General features: G+C 42.4%; 1 protein-coding gene and 1 long non-coding RNA gene across 3 annotated transcripts in view; one reads left to right on the forward strand and one right to left on the reverse strand.

Moving 5' to 3' along the window:
• PPP1R9A (protein phosphatase 1 regulatory subunit 9A) overlaps positions 1-5,954 on the forward strand; it is a 350,009-nt gene that overhangs the window by 106,803 nt on the left and 237,252 nt on the right. The gene's annotated exons all lie outside the window — the stretch shown is intronic.
• Positions 1-5,954, reverse strand: part of LOC109291424 — a 27,073-nt gene that overhangs the window by 14,151 nt on the left and 6,968 nt on the right. For both annotated transcript variants that reach the window (XR_002095842.1, XR_002095841.1), the window contains exon 2: positions 487-669. This is a non-coding gene — a long non-coding RNA (uncharacterized LOC109291424). The remainder of the gene's footprint in view (positions 1-486; positions 670-5,954) is intronic.

Consider the following 5,954-nt stretch of genomic DNA (forward strand, 5'->3'; position numbering starts at 1 on the left):
GGGGGGGTTGTAACAGCTTTCCTCCTAGCCTTTTTCCACCAGACATTTATACCTGAAAGGTCAGTCAGAGCCAGCATTGAATATTTATGTATGTTTTTGAGTAATGTGGCACTGATAATTCTTAAAATGTCTTGTTATTGATACCTCCACAGATGTAACTTGGTCTGCTGTTATTTTCCTTATCTGTAGCTGATCAGTTCTTTCTTTTAAAAGAATCAGAGGTGATAGTTTTTATTAGACCTAGATATTTGCACAAAAAATCTTTATTTACAAGCACACTCAACCTTCCTCAGGCTTAGAAGAATGCAAAAATTGTAAAATTTCTTCTAGGTGGAAATGAAATTTCATATTTCACAGGAGAGCTGAAGGTGTTATAAAATCTCCTGGTTGGAATTGTTCATTTTGTGCAAATTAGGCTCAGATAAAAGTTAGAATAGTCTATTTACTCTGATGTTGTCTGGTGGCAACTTTTAAAGGGGCATTTACCTAGGTTCTAGGATTTCACTAGTTGGGAATCCTTGAGACTGTATATATCTGCAAGTTTTCTGGCTGCTCTGTGATGTCAGATTTATGTGATCCTTTCTTTCTCCTCCAGTTACTTTGCTTTCTCAGTCAAAGAGTAATCCAATGCAAGGATAGCATTCATTTTGCTTCAATAATGCTTGAAACCTTAACGGCAAATGAGATGAATTTGGAAACAGAAAAAAACACAACGTATGGTAATTTCAATCTATTAATTGTTCCCCGTTTTATCTATGTGTGCCAATCCTGCTGAGTGTGTATGTGCTGTCTCCATGCAGATTAAGAGTCAGGCTTGACCAGTCAGTTTGGTCTATGGCTAAATCCTGGGTCCTTGGATTATTGCCAGGTTGTCCCAGCAGTAGTGTAGTAGCTCCATATGCTCTCTCCACCCCACCCCCATCACAACACCTTAAAATCAAAATGGCAAAACTAGCAATTTATTTAATTATATTACTACATTGGAACTCTCTGGGAGTTTGCTTGTAAATTAGATTCTTTTTTCTAGTAATGAGAGGTTGTTTTCTGTCTTTCCTGAGGCACCTCTCACTGAATTCCTGTTAGTTCGGTTTTCAAAATGATTGATTAGGAAATTCGAGAAGCAGTCGAGGCAGGAATTAAGAGAAGCAGTCAGGTGGGGTTCACTCTAAACACCTATTCCAGTGGCAGGAGAGGCCAAGCCATGAACCCCTAGGAGAGAGGGGGAAGATCGAGACTACTGCTGCCAAGAGGAAGCAATGAGTGATTGGTGACTCCCTCCTGCAGGGAATGGAGACATCCATCTGCCAGCCTGACCTGTTGGCTTGGAAGTTCTGCTGCCTGACAGGTTCCCACATCTGAGATGTCACAGAAAGGTTGCTTAGACTCATTTTGTCTTCTGACTAGGATTCATATGGGCTGCTCATCCATATGGGCACTAATGATAGTGGGTGATCTTGAGCAGATCAAAAGTGACTGCATGGTACTGGTTGCAACGTGAAGGGGATGGTAGCCCAGGTGGAATTCTCATCCGTCCTTCCAGTCAAGAGTCAAAGTCTGGCTAGGAGCAGACACATCCTGGAGATGGACACATGGCTGCCTGTAAGCTATCACCAACAGAGCTTAGGCTTCTTTGGCCCTGGGGTGATGTTCAAAGAAGATGGAAAGAGATGGGATCCAGCTGACAAAGAGGGAAGAGTGTCTTTGCATACAGGCTTGCTAATCTAGTGGGCAGAGTTTTAAACTAGGTTCACCAGGAGAGACAGATAAAATCCCAGAAGTAAGTGAAGACCTGGATACAAACTTTGCAAGGGTAATCAGCGACAGAAGCCTTAGCGATGTTCTCCAGGAGAGGACAGGACAGTTGGATACCTGAAGCATTTAAATACTTATGTGGCAGCCATGGGAGACAAATAGGAAGAGTTGGAGCTCCTAGTACAATCTCAGAATTATGATGTAATTGAGATGTGGTGGGATACTTCACATGATGGGAGTGTGGTTCTGGATGGGTATAGCTTGTTCAGGAGGGCTAGGCAGAAGAGAAAAAGAGGAATTGTTGCCCTGCATATAAAGGCAGTGTACATGTTCTGAGGTGCACTATGAAGTGGTAGGTAGGCTTGTTTAAAACGTCTGGGTAGAAGTCAGGGGGGAGAACGGTAGGCCACCAACCCAGGAGGAGAAGGTGGATGAAGCCTTCTTTAAACAATTGGTAGAAGCTTCCAAATCGGAGGACTTGGTTCTCATTGAGGATTTGAATTATCAGGACATCCTCTTGGGAGGGAAATCCAGGAGTGCACAAGAATTTTTGGAGTATATTGAGGATAGTGTTTGGATAAAGATGGTAGAGAGACCAACTAGGGGAGAAGTGCTTCACAATTTGCCACTCACAAACAGGGAGGAATTGGTTGAGGATGAATGGACAGGAGATTTAGTTAGGGATGATCCTGTCTTGAGTGGGGTGTTGGACTAGATAACTTTGAGGTCCCTTCCAACCCCACTTCCCTATCATCCTATTTCATTTATTATTATTAAGGAAAACATTATCTTTCTAAGAGTCTGCAGTATCTGCTCACATTTTTCTGTTGGAGGTATGGATTTCCAAAGCAAAAAACAAACAAACATGGACACATTATTGCTATCCAAAGAGAAGTCAAACCTTAGAGCTAAATTGTTTCTGAAAACTACCTTTCATTTTGTTCTTTGCCACTTAAAGGTCAAAAGGAAGAGAGCTTATAAAACATTAATATCTAAACGTAAACCCAAGGATGTGCACTTCAAAGTGAAGCCACAGGTTTAATTTCTTAATCCATTAGGGCACATTTGACCAGATCAACAACTATATCATGGACTTTGGTCACATCTGATATAAAGATATATTTTTATTCTTCAGAAAACTGTCCCTCCCTTGGTCATCCTCCTCATTTTAAATCCACAGTAGGATTAGCAGATGTGGAGAAGATAGAGAAAAAATATTTTTTCTTCATGTCCACATTTATCAATCTGGCTGATTGCAGACTGTCTGTACTATGTTTGTTATTGAACTGCTTGGAACATTTGTAGGGTCTTTTTTTAAAGAACCCTGCTGCATGAGTTCATAGAAAGGAAAATATACTGAGTGTCTACAATTTAGTAGCATTATTAGGAGGAACTTAACTCATCAGATCTAAGTACAAACAGTCAAAAAGCCCAAGGCAGAATCAGTTCAATCTAGGCAGCTTCCTCTAATCTGCATAGGCTGAACCGATAACCAAGTGAACTGACATTTAGTTTTCAATTGTGAAAGGCAGGGGGAGGCCTGCACTGACCCAGGCCAGTAGGCAGGGGATGCTAAAGCATGTCTTCCAGCCTGCCGGCCATTGCCGGCCCAGCCAAGTGTTCCCAGCTCCCTGTTGTCCCTCCACAGTGGGTTAAAGACACCCCTGTCTGGGTGCTGGCACACCTTGGGGGAGTCTCCCCCTCAGATTTGCCTCAGACTTGCAGCAACTGATGTAAAACCAGCTGTAGGGGAGCAGGAGAACTTCCCTCTGCTCCCTGAGCCTGTCTGAGACTCACAGTAAGGCAAGCAGCTTTTGGGGTTTGGGAGGGGAAGAATTCCCTTCAACTTTCTGGGGCTGCCCCAGTCTGAGGGACCTTGGACTGGGGTGAGGGAAAGCCCCCCCAAGGCAGGAGTTCCCCCATGCTGGGCTGCATGGGCAGGCACCCATCCAGGAGGACTCCTCCTCTCTCCCCCCTGGGGCAGCTGCTGAAGCAGTCTCCCTCCCAGGGCAGCAGCTGGGGAGGGGGAAGGGCTGCTAAGGGTCAAAAAGCCCCCACCACAGAAGCTTTCCCTCCCCCCATGTGCTGTGTAGACCCTGGCTAGGGGAGGCTGGGGGTCTGTTCCCCTGTCTGCCTTCCTCTGCCCCCATCTCCATGGGTTGATGGACTCAGGCAGGAAGCAGGCTAATGAGCAGAGGAGTGAGATGGCCCCTGCTCCACTGGAATAGGCAGCATAGCCAAGGGCTGCAAAGCATCCTGGGATGCTGGGGGACTCTGAGTTAACTTGAACCAGGAAGGAATCTGGGACAGAAGTTCCAGAAACCGGTTTGACCTAAATCAGTTAATTCTGATACTATATCCAACCAGGTATATCTTAAACTGGTTTTGGCCATTTTGAATGCAATTTATGTGCACTGAACTTTTGTTCTGTTACAGGTTTAAATCAGTTTCTGATCACTTAAACCGGTTTGTGTGTAATTTCTGTTCCTAGCCCAGAAGACTTGGTTGGTGTAGTTCTACCTCTTGTCTGCCCAGAAACAAACAGGGATAATAGGAAAATAAAATAAGGGGCAGGTGAGATGACATTTATTATACTGTTTAATTTAATTCATGATCAGACAAACATAATGAATAGTAAAACAAAACTTAAATCAGTTTCTAACAGAATTCAGTCAGCTTAATTTAGGCACAGAATAAGTGTTTCTCTTTTTTAAAATAAGTATGTGTTACTGAGGTAAAACAATCTAATAAAAATAAGGATGTTGTTGCTTAAGATACATATTGTGTTCAGTAAAACTTTCTCCACAGTGTAATAAAGCCATACATAAGATTGCTAGGCTAGCATGGTATTTTCTTTGACTCATACTATTGGAGTTTTTCTGCAGTGAAACCAGCTAATAATTCAGTCCCTCTTCAAACTACAAATCTCCTGGGCTCAGAGATGGACCAGGGCCCTGTGTCATTCTAGAGCTCTCTAGCCCCCTTCTGGACCTGCAGCAGTGTTACCAAGCAGCTAGACATCAGTCGAGCCCTTCTGGCTGGCCCATATTACTCGGATCCAATTTTCAAGAGCACAATATAAATTCCCTCTTGGGAAATATTTTTTAGCGTGGAACCTCATAGGAGATTGAGCATACTGGACGCTCATTTGTTTTAATTAGGCCGAATACTGATATATTTACCTTTTCTTTTTGAGGGAAGAGGGGGAAATATTAAAGCTATTTAAATCTGAATGCCAAGAGACGTGTACCATAAGTGATGAGACCACACTTCTTTAAATAAAAAAGAGCGAGCATGCACATGTCTGGAAGTGTTATTGCATGTATTTACATATCCTTTTTCCTTCTGTCAAAAACTGCTAGTTTGCCAAATAGGTGGGAGTTTCATAATCTGCTCTTCCCTGTGATTGCTGCATTTGGTTAGTGGTCTGTGCTTATCTAAGTAGGCACCCATGAGAACAGATGAATATCTATGACTATTCTCACTCAGATAAAAAAAAACCAATAATATGAATTTCTCTTTTAAATAACATTTTTGAATTGTGACACAAATTGACCAGAAGAATAAGAAAGAACAAAGATTTTATTTCTGGCTTGAATTTTCATTTCCATCTCTCTTCACAGACTGTAATGGCATTTAAGAACATCCAATTTTTGTGACTCCTGGCAATATCTGTGTTCAGTGAGGGGTCTAGAGCACATGACAGCTATACACATAGCTGTTTGTGCCTGTTGCTACCACTAGATTAAACCAAGATTTAAAAATATTTAATATGCATACATTAAAATAGTAATACATTTTAGAAAGTTAAAATAATTTATTATGTTCAACTAACATTTAACATTATATTTAACACTTGGAATTGATTTGTCCAGGTTCTATCCAAATGAGTCAGCCACATCTTTTTATTCTTAAGAACGCACTTTATAAGAATTGATCAAGTTACAGGAACACCTCCTAGCTAAAAGGGAGGTGTACACCCAATGGAAGGGGAGGGGCCATCACCAGGGAGGACTATACCTTGGTTGCTCGGGGCTGCAGAGGGGCGATCAAGAAGGCCAAGGCAGAGATGGAACTGGGACTAGCTACCCGGATCAAGGACAACAAGAAGTCCTTTTTTAAATACATAGGGGGCAAAAGAAGGTACTGGGTAACGTAGGGCCTCTGCAAGACACGCTAGGAAATTTGGTTGTCACACCAGA

This window comes from Gavialis gangeticus, unplaced genomic scaffold (assembly GCF_001723915.1).
Source record: "Gavialis gangeticus isolate Ggan-Ray unplaced genomic scaffold, GavGan_comp1, whole genome shotgun sequence".
Classification (NCBI taxonomy): domain Eukaryota; kingdom Metazoa; phylum Chordata; order Crocodylia; family Gavialidae; genus Gavialis; species Gavialis gangeticus.